Genomic DNA, 12,279 nt, shown 5'->3' with positions numbered 1-12,279 from the left:
AATCCACCGCTTCCCAAGCTCCTGCAAGAAGAAACAAACTTCATTAAAATCTTATCAAGAAGACAACAGATATATTATGATAAAAACAGATGCACTTAACATTTTATGGAAAAGGATGAATGATATCCATAGGCTAAGCAAGAGAGGTTTTACATGGAATAAATTATCTTCTGATGCAGCACGAATGATTCGGGACTCAAATTGACTTATAAATAACCTACAAAGAAGATTGTCAATCTTAGATAGCCTTAAAAATGCATTAAGTACAGAATGCACGCATGCACATAATGATAAATGTGGTGAGTGAAGCAGGTTTATTAAAGAAATGTCAATGCTTTCAGGCAGTAAAATCTCTAATCAGATGACTGGGTAAAATCTAGAAAAACCTGTTTGTTAACAATGCATTCCCGAATAACTTTTGCTGACACAGAGACTGTAGAAATTGAAGAGAAGAATCACACTGCAGCCGAGGTGATTCAAGGTCTCTTCAGTAGTAGGGGATACACTTCTAGATGAATCGTTGGTCCGCAGATACTTGACATCTACACAAACCGCAGCAAATGCTGCCTCTTTGCATATGTACACCTGCCACCAACTCCACTTACTCAGCCACAACATAATTTGATAACACTTTGAAATAACAACAATCAAGAAGATGAAGTGGGAAGATTTATAACATTAAACTAGTAATTTAATGTTCTCAGTTCTCACCAAATCCTGGATTGCTACCTTGTAATATGCAGTCAATGCTAGAGCAACCTCTTGGTACTGTGAAGAAACAATGACCGTCAACAATTGTAGACTGCAATCTATGAGAGACACATGAAAAAGAATCATGTCATTGGGAATGGTGTGATATTCCTAGATACGAAGTAGTAAGTACATATCTACAAACAACGGATAAGGAAATGAATATTGACTTGTATGTATGCTCCAAGTAGAACTAGCAGATAAAAGACCAGGTCAATCAGTTGTTCTTCCGATATCTTCACATCATCAAGCAATATCAGAAGAAAACATATGATGATATATGAATTAAGGGACATACTGATGATGTATACACATATAACCACATCATAACACACGTAACAAATATGTTGTCAGAAGTTGAGAATGACTATATTTTCAAGTACATAAACAGGGAAGATAAATTAAGAAAGAGCTAGGATCAATGTGAAGATAAGGAGCTGTGAATCAAAGTTATTAAAGTTAAAGGCTAAAAGGGCTCAGGAGAGGTGGAACTAAAAAACCTATAAAGCATTAAGTACCTCATATCATACAAATGATGGGTGAGTTTATGATCTTAGGAAGTTGTGGTTTATGCAAAAACATTAGCAACTGCAGTTAAAGAAGACTAGAGGAAATTAAGCAGAAAGGTTGTCTGGATAACTAGAAAAAAACTTGTTAAAATACTTTTAAACCTCCATGTATTACAATAGTTTCTTGACTGCAAATCTCATAATATTGAGAATGAAAAATGAGAAGCAACCTAAAGCAAAAAAAGGAAAGCGGAAACAAGCAGACTGTTACATGATGAAGTGGAAAAAAACCACTGAAGGAATACAGGTCGCTAGTAAAGCAACCAAGTCAAAATAAAGATTTTCTTTCCATCCGTTTATGTTTGTTGTCTTGCATCAATCAGCACACAAATCCAATTATAAGTGTAATATAGGACTTTTGAAAATCAACAAAAAAATAGAGCATTGCCATCTGCATGATATGATGATAGATAGCTCAGTATCACTTCCGATAACCTGTTCAATTTTGGGCACCCGGGAGACAAGATCACACATGGAATGCAACAGAAGAATTCCACATAGCAAATACTTGAACGTGGATTTTTCCCTTTCCCAAACTATAATCGTTGCGATAAGGTGAAGAGGAAGATTCCTTGCAAATTTTTCCAAGTCAACCTGCAATAATCATGTGATTCCAACATGTGCATTCTGACGTGTAAATATCAATAACAATATCTATAACATAAATAACAACTTTTGCAACAACCCTATTAGTTTCTATGAGTACATCCCAGATACAACAAGCCAAGAAATTGCAGATTTAACCTCTGCCGAAAATCCCAACAAACTACAGTTCTAGTATATATATAGATAGATAGATACATATGCACCTACTCCCAATCAGTTTCACTATCACACAATTGTTTCACCACCAAAACCGAGAGAGAAATAGAGAGTCAGTGGGTCTAGCTTTCACAATGGCTGAGCCCAAATTTTAAGATGAATGCTCAAAGGGATAACACCAATCTACAAATAAGCAAGCGATATCAACCCAAGAATGTTTGGACATCACAACAAGTTTATTAGCTTCACAAATCAAGAAGAAAACCCAATATCATGAACCCAAATCTAACTCCCTAACATATCTAGCCAAACAAGAAGATAAAATTTGTAAACTGAAAAATTAATGGAAACTTACCTAAGCCGAGAAGTCCACGGCAGTCCAACGAAATTGACAGTGCAGCCGATATGGCTGGAGAATGACACCGACCGAAGTGAGACCCCGACGGCAGCGACTGCTCGGTGGATTCTCGAGTGCCTCTCACAGCTCGGCGGCACCTGATATCCGACGGATGGACTGATGGCATGACAGCCTTGCGACGCGGCGGCTGGTGTGCGCGACGTCAGCGATTCCAGACTGAGGAGAGTGCAACTGGAACGGAGGGAGCGGCTCCGAAGCGACGGAGGCCGCTGTCTGCAAGCGAGTCCAGCGAGTGTAGGCGCAAAGGAGAGTCGGTGCCGGCTGCTATTGACCGACGGCAGTAGCGGTGGGCAGTCATGGTCAGGCGGAATTGAAATTTGGGAGGAATTCAAAATAGCTTTAATCGACCGAACAGAGGCTGCGTCGAATTGTTTGGGGAGAAATCGGACCGGTGATGGAGTGTAGTCGCCGGCGTGAGAAAGGCGGAAGGGTGCCGACGGGAATTGGTTCCTTCATTTGGGGATCTATGATTTGGGGGAAAGTAAATTCAAATTGAATAACGGCAATTGAAATTTTTGAGGAATTCAATATATAGGCCAATGAATTGAATAAATTAGGGCTGACTTTTAAGTGGGTTATATTTAAATAATTCTTTAAATTGACTGATTAATTAATTTTTTGGTCTAAATTGATTTAGTTAATGGTGGCTAATATGTTGGATTATTTTAGTAACTTCGACACGAATTAATATCCAGATTTATTTAATTCTTCAACATATTCAAGTTAAAGGCAGGAATTGCTAGTTTAAGTTCATGCAAAATAATGTTGTAAAGGCAGGAAATAAAATTAACATGCATGCATTCTAATTAAGTTTGAATATTTTATTGAGTATAGTCAGTATGTTATTCTTATTTTAGAAGGAACTATACCGGCAAGAAAGTTAAGACTGAAGTGAGAATTTCAATTAATAATCTAAGCAAACGTGGTGGATTTTCTATCCTACATTATTGTTATTGTGTGGTTTTTCTTCCTAAATACTCCCTCCATCCATGGAAAATAATCTTATAATGTCATTATGGGATTTTCATAAAAAATAGTCTCATTTCTAAAAAAATAGAAAGTTTCACTCATATTTTATCTATTTTTTTATCTTTCTCTCTTACTCTATCAATTTCTTATTAGAACACGTGTCGTCCACAAATGAGACTATTTTTTATATCGGAGGGAGTATAAGTTAGTTTCATGTATGTTTTATGAGAAAATGATGTTATGTATGTTATGTAATGCCATGTTTTGTTTTGATCATTTTCTATTTGTTTGACTAGCACGGGGGAGCATACCTATTTGGCTTTACAAAACTTCTTTTCCGAAAAAAAATACTTTGGCACTACCAATCTACTAAACAAATGACGTTGACTTATTTGTTTATTATACATTTAAATATGTAAAACAACCATTAAATGTAAAAATAAAACACATATGAAAAAAACAATTTGTTTAATTCCTTGAAAAATAATCGAAGAATTTTTACAATATTCAAGCACTCGAAAAATATTTTACAGTACACAAAATACTAATAAAGAAAATATGAGATAATTATTTATAGATGAAGTGAGAAAGTATTAATTATGTGTAGTGTGAGACCATTTACTTAAAAAGTAAATTGAACTCAGAATTGAATAATAACAGTACTCTCCCTCTGTAGCCATTAGGAGTCTCATTTGAGTTAGGCACAAGTTTTAAGAAATATAAAGGAATGTGGGTGAGTAAAAATAGTGGAATGTGGAACCCATTTTTTATACATATTAGGTTTATAATAGAATGTGAGTGGATATGATTACTTCTTCTTTAAGAAATATATTAGTCTAATTTATGTAGTATTGGTACAATTGTATTACTTCTCCTTTATTTACTACTAATTTGTATATTTTTCATAAATTATGAATTACTAGATATTAAATAAAAGCAGAGGGTGGATATGATTACTCGCTGAGAGAAGGACATTCATGCATCTTTTTATTCTAGTTTCATTTAAAGTAAAGTTTGGTTTTTGAAAATTCATACATAATATTGCATTAATTGTGGTAATGAATCATTGAGTAATGATAAAATGCAAACTCTTATATATTCTAATAAATGCAAACTCTTTATATATTATACAAACTTTAAACTATGATATAATTGTATCACTTCTTCTTTATTTACTGCTAATTTGTATTTTTTACATAAATTATGAATTACTAGATACTAAATAAAAGCAGAGGGTGGACATTCGTGCATATTTTTATTCTAATTTCATTTAAAGTAGAATTTGGTTTTTGAAAATTCATACATAATATTGCATTAATTGTGGTAATGAATCATTGGATAATGATAAAATGCAAACTCTATATATCGTACAAACTCTAAACTATGATCAAGGACGTTAGAAAATATCAATAAATGACCAAATAACAGCAACAAAAATGTCAACATAACTGTTGACACTGTGTTGACAATCTTTGTTGTTGTTATTTTTTATAATGGAAGACTTGTACAAAACAAATAAACCAGACAAAGGATCTATTTGACAGATTATGGGATTAATAACATGTTAACACAGAATTGCATGTTAGAATGCAAATAATTCATGCTTAAAGAAAATAAATCCTAAACATGAATACTACGGTTTAGAGTTACCGATTTGATTCTCCAAAGAATCATCGATTACTTGCACCTTCTCCTCGTGATGACCTTTAATACGAGACCACGGATCTTCTAATTTGTTCTTGAACTCAAGTTGTGACCTTTGGGTGGGCAAAGCTTGTGAAAACCGAAAGGACTCGACTAGAAAGTGTCGGGGTTTGGTGCCCCTTCACAGCGGAAGACTTGGATAAAATAAATTAATCAGATAAGGATCTATTTGATCGATTATGCAATTAATCAATTCACATGTTAAACAAATAATTGCATGCTAGAACGCAAATAATTCATGCTTAGAAAATAAAAATCCTAAAACGTGAATACTACGGTTTAGAGTTACAGATTTGATTCTCCAAAGAATCGTCGATTGCTGGTTCCTGAACTGTATTCCGAAATTAGTGTGGACTAATCTTATCAAAATACTATGACTCGAATAAACAAGACAGAAATTCCTCACGGATGAGAGCTGAAGAAAAAATCATCTCCTCCAATCAAGAGAGGGACAAAAATTTCATAGTAAATAAAATTATATTTTATATCTCATTTATTCTCCTATTTATATTAAGTTCATATTGGGCCCAGTCATGGATCTATGGAAGGTTTTGGATATGGCCTCACCCAATTAGCTTTTTACTAATTAAATTGAACCCACAATTTAATACAAGCTTATATTGGAATATTATTAGCAGCCACCACAGAATTAATATTGCACTGCTGATGAGGCTAGTTTCATGCATGTGTTCCATGATAAAACTGCACCCAATTCTACTATCTAACGTGCGAATATGAGCCAGGTGTGTGTGAAAGTCCGCCATATTCCAAGGATGTTCTGATCAACTAGGCGGACAGACGAATCGAGAAAAAGGAGTGAAACTGCTGCGTGAACGGATCAAGTCAGATCAACTTGAGCCAACAGGAGTTCCCGCATAGAAGATGGAGCTAAAAACCCCTATCAAAATCCAAAGGCATGAATGACATTTCGAGAGGACGGTACCCTAGGGATCAGAGCCCTACGCCTCTCTATAAATAACAAGCCAAGCGCGAGTAGGAGAGGGAGGCGCACATAGAGAAACACATTCCTGATTTCAGCTCTCTTCAAGGGCTGAAATGGGAGCTCCCAACACTCAACACTCCTGAATTCTGCCACTCACACACTTGGTCTTAGTTTAGTTTAGTTTAGCAGCGTGGTGGTGTTAGTTTTACCAGCTCTATCTTTTGGTTCTGTAATTCCGCTTCGAGAAGAAGCGATGAAACAATTTCTATTTTTAGTTCTGTTTACTTTTAGTTTATGCTTGACGTTCAGACTTGGATTTCAGTTTATTGATCAATGTTTTGTGGAAGTTTGTTATTATGCATGAACTCTCTGATCGATGTTTGATTTCCGATTTATGAAGTGTATCTTAGCTCAAATGTTTAGCTGTTGTTTATTCCATTGGATGTGCTCTGTTGTCTATGAATTTTACTCAGTTATGAAGTGATCATGGATGGGATGCGTTAGGACGTTTAGATCTGCTAATTGGTAACATGGTAGTGTAGATCTGAGTATGTTTGCATTGATCGAAGATGCGATCGTGTTTGATTCGTTTTGGCAGTCGTAGATCTGAAGTTTCATTTTATTATTTTCATGAGCATGAGTAGGTCAGTTTGTTTATGTCTTAACAGTAGTTGTTCTCTGCTTGATTTGGAAGTTATGCGTCAGATTTATAAGTTTGTGCTTTCTTGCCAAGTTTGTTCTGATGGAAGTCTCTGCACATCTGATTTACTCTGTTCCTTGATTTGGTTGTAGAAGAAGATGAGTTTGTTAGTAAAGTTTTGCTTTATCGTACACTTTTCAGATTTCAGGAAATTACATGATGAGTTGATCAAGTAGATTTTATTCCATTTAGCAAGTGGATTAGTTTAGTTAGTTTAGTCTTTCAAGTCAAGTAGTTTAACTTAACCCACCGTAGTAAAACGTGGCAGCAGTCATTCCCATTCGTGTCCGCAACCAATGTAAAACAAATCATCTATGTGGGATCGATCTTTACTTCCCTATACTAGTTAATAGTATTGTGGGTTAAGGTTTTGAAAGCGCTTTTGAGCTCTCACTCAAGTCGGATCTAAGTCAAGTTGACAAGTCTAAATCTCCACTGGGTCCACTTGCCGACATTTTGCAGGTAGAAGACATACAACTGGCTGGCTGGATCAGTTTGACGGTTTAACTTGAGTAATCTAAAACATCAGAAGACAAAGAGGAGAGAGACAACAACAGCAGAACAAAAGCGAACCTTTCAACTGCCCATCCAAATCCGAAATTACAAGTAATCCCGGTTTCCGTTTTGTTTGTTGTTTATTTCCCTCGCTTAAGATATAAATGTCCATTAATTAATTAATGTCTGCTATGGACTTAATTAATTAACATATTATTTATTCCAAGAGTGGACTCAACAAAAACACTTATTTATTATTCATGGAACAATTAAATTCCAACATGTCAGTTTCCGAATAATAAAACCTTGTTCGAGCTCCTCTTGAGGACATTATCAAACGAGACTCACCTCGTGCACGATTCAACATAATAGCAATCCTAGCACCGCTATATATTAATCACTACTACCCAATATATCAGGATTATTGGGTTGCGAAAAACCCGCACCATTTGATAAGTCGAAGTAGTGCATAATCAATATCGTATGCTCAATGCTAATATATGTAGATTAAGAAATAATTATTTATCATGACCTAGTCTTTCAGTAGATAGCATAAAAACACGACTTGTTGTTAGATCCATTCAGTGCTATATCACAGCAACGTCATCTTATTTCAGTAAGGCTTAGAAATAATCAGACTGACATTGCAACCTTTCATGATAGGTAGTCTAAGCCTACCTGGGTTGTGAAATTCTTTTTTTTCTTTTGCAAAGCATTGCATAGAACCGACTGTGTTACCTTAAAGTGGACGTCGCCCACAACCAATCTACTAAGCAAAAGACTTAGACTTTGTTTGCTTCTTATACATTTAAATGTTTAAAAAACATCTTATAAATGCACAAGCAAACACAATGTAATAATATATTGATTCTATTCGTGCAAACTGCTCGAATAATACTAAATCGAGTTAAAAGTGGTTTGTAGAGTTTTTCGTATACAAGCAAGATTCTATTCGTGCTCGAAACATGCTTTTCAGTATACCAAACCTAGCAATCTCCCACTTATACTCAAAACATGTTTTCGAGTATACCCACTGCCAAAAACTCTCCCACTTATACTCAAAGCAGGTCTTGGTGCTAGATATATCGAACCACCATTCATTTCACATCATGTTCGAAACATGTTGCCACAAAGGCATTTTCTATGAAATAATCTGCTTGGTTGTTCTCTGATTATATCTTTGCCACCATAATGCCTTGTTGCGTACTTGATCTTTAAGTAATTTCATCTCTTTATGTGATTTCTTAGCTTTATTAGCTCGTGTGTCTCTTGAGTTAGCCTTCACTAGAGTAATCATAACAAAATATAATACTCATAGGCATACTCAATATTACGATTAAAGCTATTAGGAAGATACTCCTAAGCTAAACACATATTCAGAGGATGACTCACTCGATCACTGATCAGTCATAAAACTTAGTCAGTGTAACCTCAAGGACATTACATGAATGACTGGTAAACTAGAATATAGCGATTAGTCTTTCTCAAGCACTATATTATATTCTTTACCTCAATCAAAGTCATTTGCCATGGTTAATATGATATATACTTGCTATGCAAAAGCACAACTAATATCAAACTTAGTACACATCATAGCATACATGAGACATCTATCTTCAAAACTAGTCTCATAATTCTTGATCTCACCCAGCGTCAAACGATACTTGACTAGAGACAAGACAATTCCATCTTAAATGGTAAAAACTTTTTCATGGGATTTCTAATGCTAAAATGTTCCAAGCAATGTATAGATATAGAATTCCTAAGAGAATCTCAACATTCTTTCTAGCAATTTTAAAGACTTAGATGCTCCGAATGTAATTAGTTTCTCTTAAATTGGGTAGACAACCAGTTTCCTACGCCAGATGCCAATCTTAGTTGTTTGCAACTTTTGTAGATTTCATCATCGTAGAGTACTAATAATACCATATTTAATGCACTTTCAACTTCCTTGTGCTTACAGCACGGTTAATGGCACATGTCAAATTCCAAACATTTGACAATATTTATAAAACACATATACTCTGATTTAGATGCTTGCCTAAGACCATGAAGATCTTCATAAGCTTCCAATCATGTGTTTCTGGCCTTTCATTACATACCCATTAGGATGTTCTATGCAGATCATCTCCTTAATACTTATATTTATTGAAGGCTGTCTTGACAATCATAATACATACATTCTAATTTATGTAAATTCTAATAGACAATAGGATCGAATAAATCCTGGCACAACGACAGACGAGAAGATTCTTCTCTTTGGGCATAACCCTTTGTCATTGTCTAGCCTTTTGAGATCCACATTTACACTTGCAACTCTACTAGCTCCCACTGATAGGTATTATTGTGAATCTTGTAAAACATGTTGTCTATCTTAGATTGTAGTTTGGAATCTATCACATTTTCAAGGATGAATATCCAAATGAACCGACGGTACATTGTAGTTAAAGGGATTATGTTCAAGTCAATCTAAGACTGAGTCTTGCGACACTCTTAGACCCATAAACTTGTTATGTTCCTAAGGAACGCTCCCACTACGACATGGTTCTCACAATCTTAGGTACTAAGTTGATTTTATTAGTGCAACTTCACCAACTTCATACCGTTCTCTCATCGTTGTGCCGAGGTAAACCACCAGATTATTTCCGCCTCATCACACTCAAATCTTTGTAATCTTTTCTGATGGCGGAATACTTAGGGTGATCGGACAGGTATAACACCAAGGCCATTTCCATCATTTCACCAAATTGTTACCCAAATACAAAGGTATACTCCATACCCAACTTCAACGCACTTTCAACTTTTGTATCAAACTTTGCATCCCATGAGAATAGGTAATTAAATCAAAGCAAAACGAGTAAAAGAACAAACTTTTAAAGATCGGCGGGGTTAATTGGAAACGGATCTGCCGAGCCGACGGACAACTCCGGTCGCGGCGCGAGAAGAGAGTGTCTTGTTTTGGGGAAGAAATCGTGGGAGAGGGAGAAGAGAATTAGGATTTTCCTATTTGTTCAACTTTTGAAATTGAGTGAGAATTTTCAGTAGAGAGAGAAAGAGGGAGCCGACGGTATTTTGAAGTGAGAGTTTTCTTTTGATTATTTCTTTATACTAATGAGTTACTATTTCAAAAAAGAGTATACATGTTCTATGTTTTGAAAAAGGGAGTATTTTAATTTTATTTGTTATACTCCTTTAAAATTTTGATGTTTATTTTAAAGTGGAGGGGAGTTTGTGTACGTGTATTATTTTGGAATGGAAGTGTATCTCTTGACTTTTCTGTCTCTTGTTGCTGTACAACTATTCCAATCCCTCCTGGTTTTAATTCTCTGGACCAAATAAGTATAAGTGAGGGACTTGTTCTTGGAATTGTGCTGATGTGATAAATTCCTTGGGTTGTTTATTCTGTTTTTAACCAAATAATTATTTAGGAAAAATTCATAATCGTAAATCGAATCCTTAAGGTGCATGCATCCTAATCATTGATTGATTCCGTGTGTTTATCTATGTGTGATTTTAAATTCTAAAGGTGGTATCTCGCAAGCGAATCGTGATCGCATGTAAAAGAATATAATTTCGGATTAAGCACTCGAGGTGGGCTTTATTTCTTAAACTCTTTTATGTTTCAAAATCATGATTATGGAGTTATAAGGGTGGTTTAAAATGTTATGTCATGCCTGTGATTGTTTTGATGATGTTGTGTGCCTGATGCCTAGTTTGTGAGTTCGCTCCATTAGGCTATAGTGCTATGTTGTCTGATGCCTAGTTTGTGAGTTCGCCCCATCAGGCTATAGGACTATATAAACGAATTTGGGTCTGAGTAGGGCCGAAAACCCTATCAGGCTAGTGTACACAGTTGGGATCGAGAGCCGTCCTTGCTAGTCGGCCGGTCTCATGGGCGAATAGTGTGCCCACACTTTCGTCGCACTATGGAAATGTTGTGATTGATGGATTGTTGAGAAAGTGGGGAGATTGTTTTGATTGGTCAGTCTATGAAATTATTTTGTGATACTCGATGATATTCTTTTCTTAATGCAAAAAAAAACTCGAGTTCACTATGGTATGAATGGCATAACTATAAAAATGTTTTCAGCATAAGTCCACTGAGTATTTTATAGTACTCGGCCCTGCATGTGTTTTTTTTATGTGCAGGTTGAGCGGCGACGAGCTTGGGTGGTGTTGAGTCGAACCTTAATTTTTGTTGGATTTATTTTGAACTCCGAGGGGCGTCGTGTCTTCATTCATGGTGTCACTCTTACTCTTGAATGCTTCCGATGAATTATGACTATTTTTCACCATTATGTTTTTTTGAACTCCTTTTTGCTCTTGGATTATAAATTATGATAATTGTTGACTTTGGATTTAAAACCTAAGCTTTTACTCTGATTTTCCCTCGTCATTTGAATATTAATTATCTTTGTCAAACTCTTTATTGAAACCCTAGAAAATTATCTTTCTTAAAGTCCCATTAGTCGCGACCACCAGCATTTATTAACCCTAAATAAGGCAGTCGTGACAACACAACTCTCACTCACCACCAGAGCATGACACGTGTAGGGTTCATTTAGTGAAGTGGGCTCGGGCCTTTAACTACAACAGGCTATCATTCTTGGGCTGGTTGCAAGTGAATCAGACCGGTAATAGGCCTACTATATCACATTACCATTTATGGAATATTCCAACCGAGACTCCTAAAGTGGGGCACCCAAAAATGGTAAACCGTGACTCCTAAAATGGGACGGAGGTAATACAAAACAATGGTGGATGTAGAATTTTTTATTTGAGAGTACGATAAACAATCTAGGAGCTTAACGCTTCAAAATTGAACCAATCTTTTAATATCTTCTTCTTAATACAAATTTTTCAAACATAATCTATTTATTTTTTATTAAAAATATTTATCGTATATAAAAGTAAGTTAACTTCCACTATTTAAAAATAAGAGATACAAATTTTAAAATCATTAATCACT

The 12,279-nt window shown here is 35.5% G+C and overlaps 2 long non-coding RNA genes across 2 annotated transcripts; one reads left to right on the top strand and one right to left on the bottom strand.

Annotated features, from left to right (window-relative positions):
* Positions 1-416: 416 nt before the first annotated feature.
* On the bottom strand, positions 417-1,779 carry LOC121761635. Its single transcript, XR_006042059.1, has 3 exons — positions 1,755-1,779; positions 730-809; positions 417-585 (listed from the first exon to the last, which is right to left on the bottom strand). It is a non-coding gene; the product is annotated as an uncharacterized LOC121761635 (long non-coding RNA).
* An 8,055-nt stretch (positions 1,780-9,834) lies between these two features.
* Positions 9,835-11,726, top strand: LOC121761552. The gene is made up of 2 exons (XR_006042031.1): positions 9,835-10,076; positions 11,460-11,726. It is a non-coding gene; the product is annotated as an uncharacterized LOC121761552 (long non-coding RNA).
* The last annotated feature ends 553 nt before the right edge of the window (positions 11,727-12,279 follow it).

Source organism: Salvia splendens, chromosome 13, assembly GCF_004379255.2.
Source record: "Salvia splendens isolate huo1 chromosome 13, SspV2, whole genome shotgun sequence".
Lineage (NCBI taxonomy): Eukaryota > Viridiplantae > Streptophyta > Magnoliopsida > Lamiales > Lamiaceae > Salvia > Salvia splendens.
The sequence above is the reverse complement of the archived record's forward strand: the minus strand, read 5'-3'. Positions and strand labels throughout refer to the sequence as shown.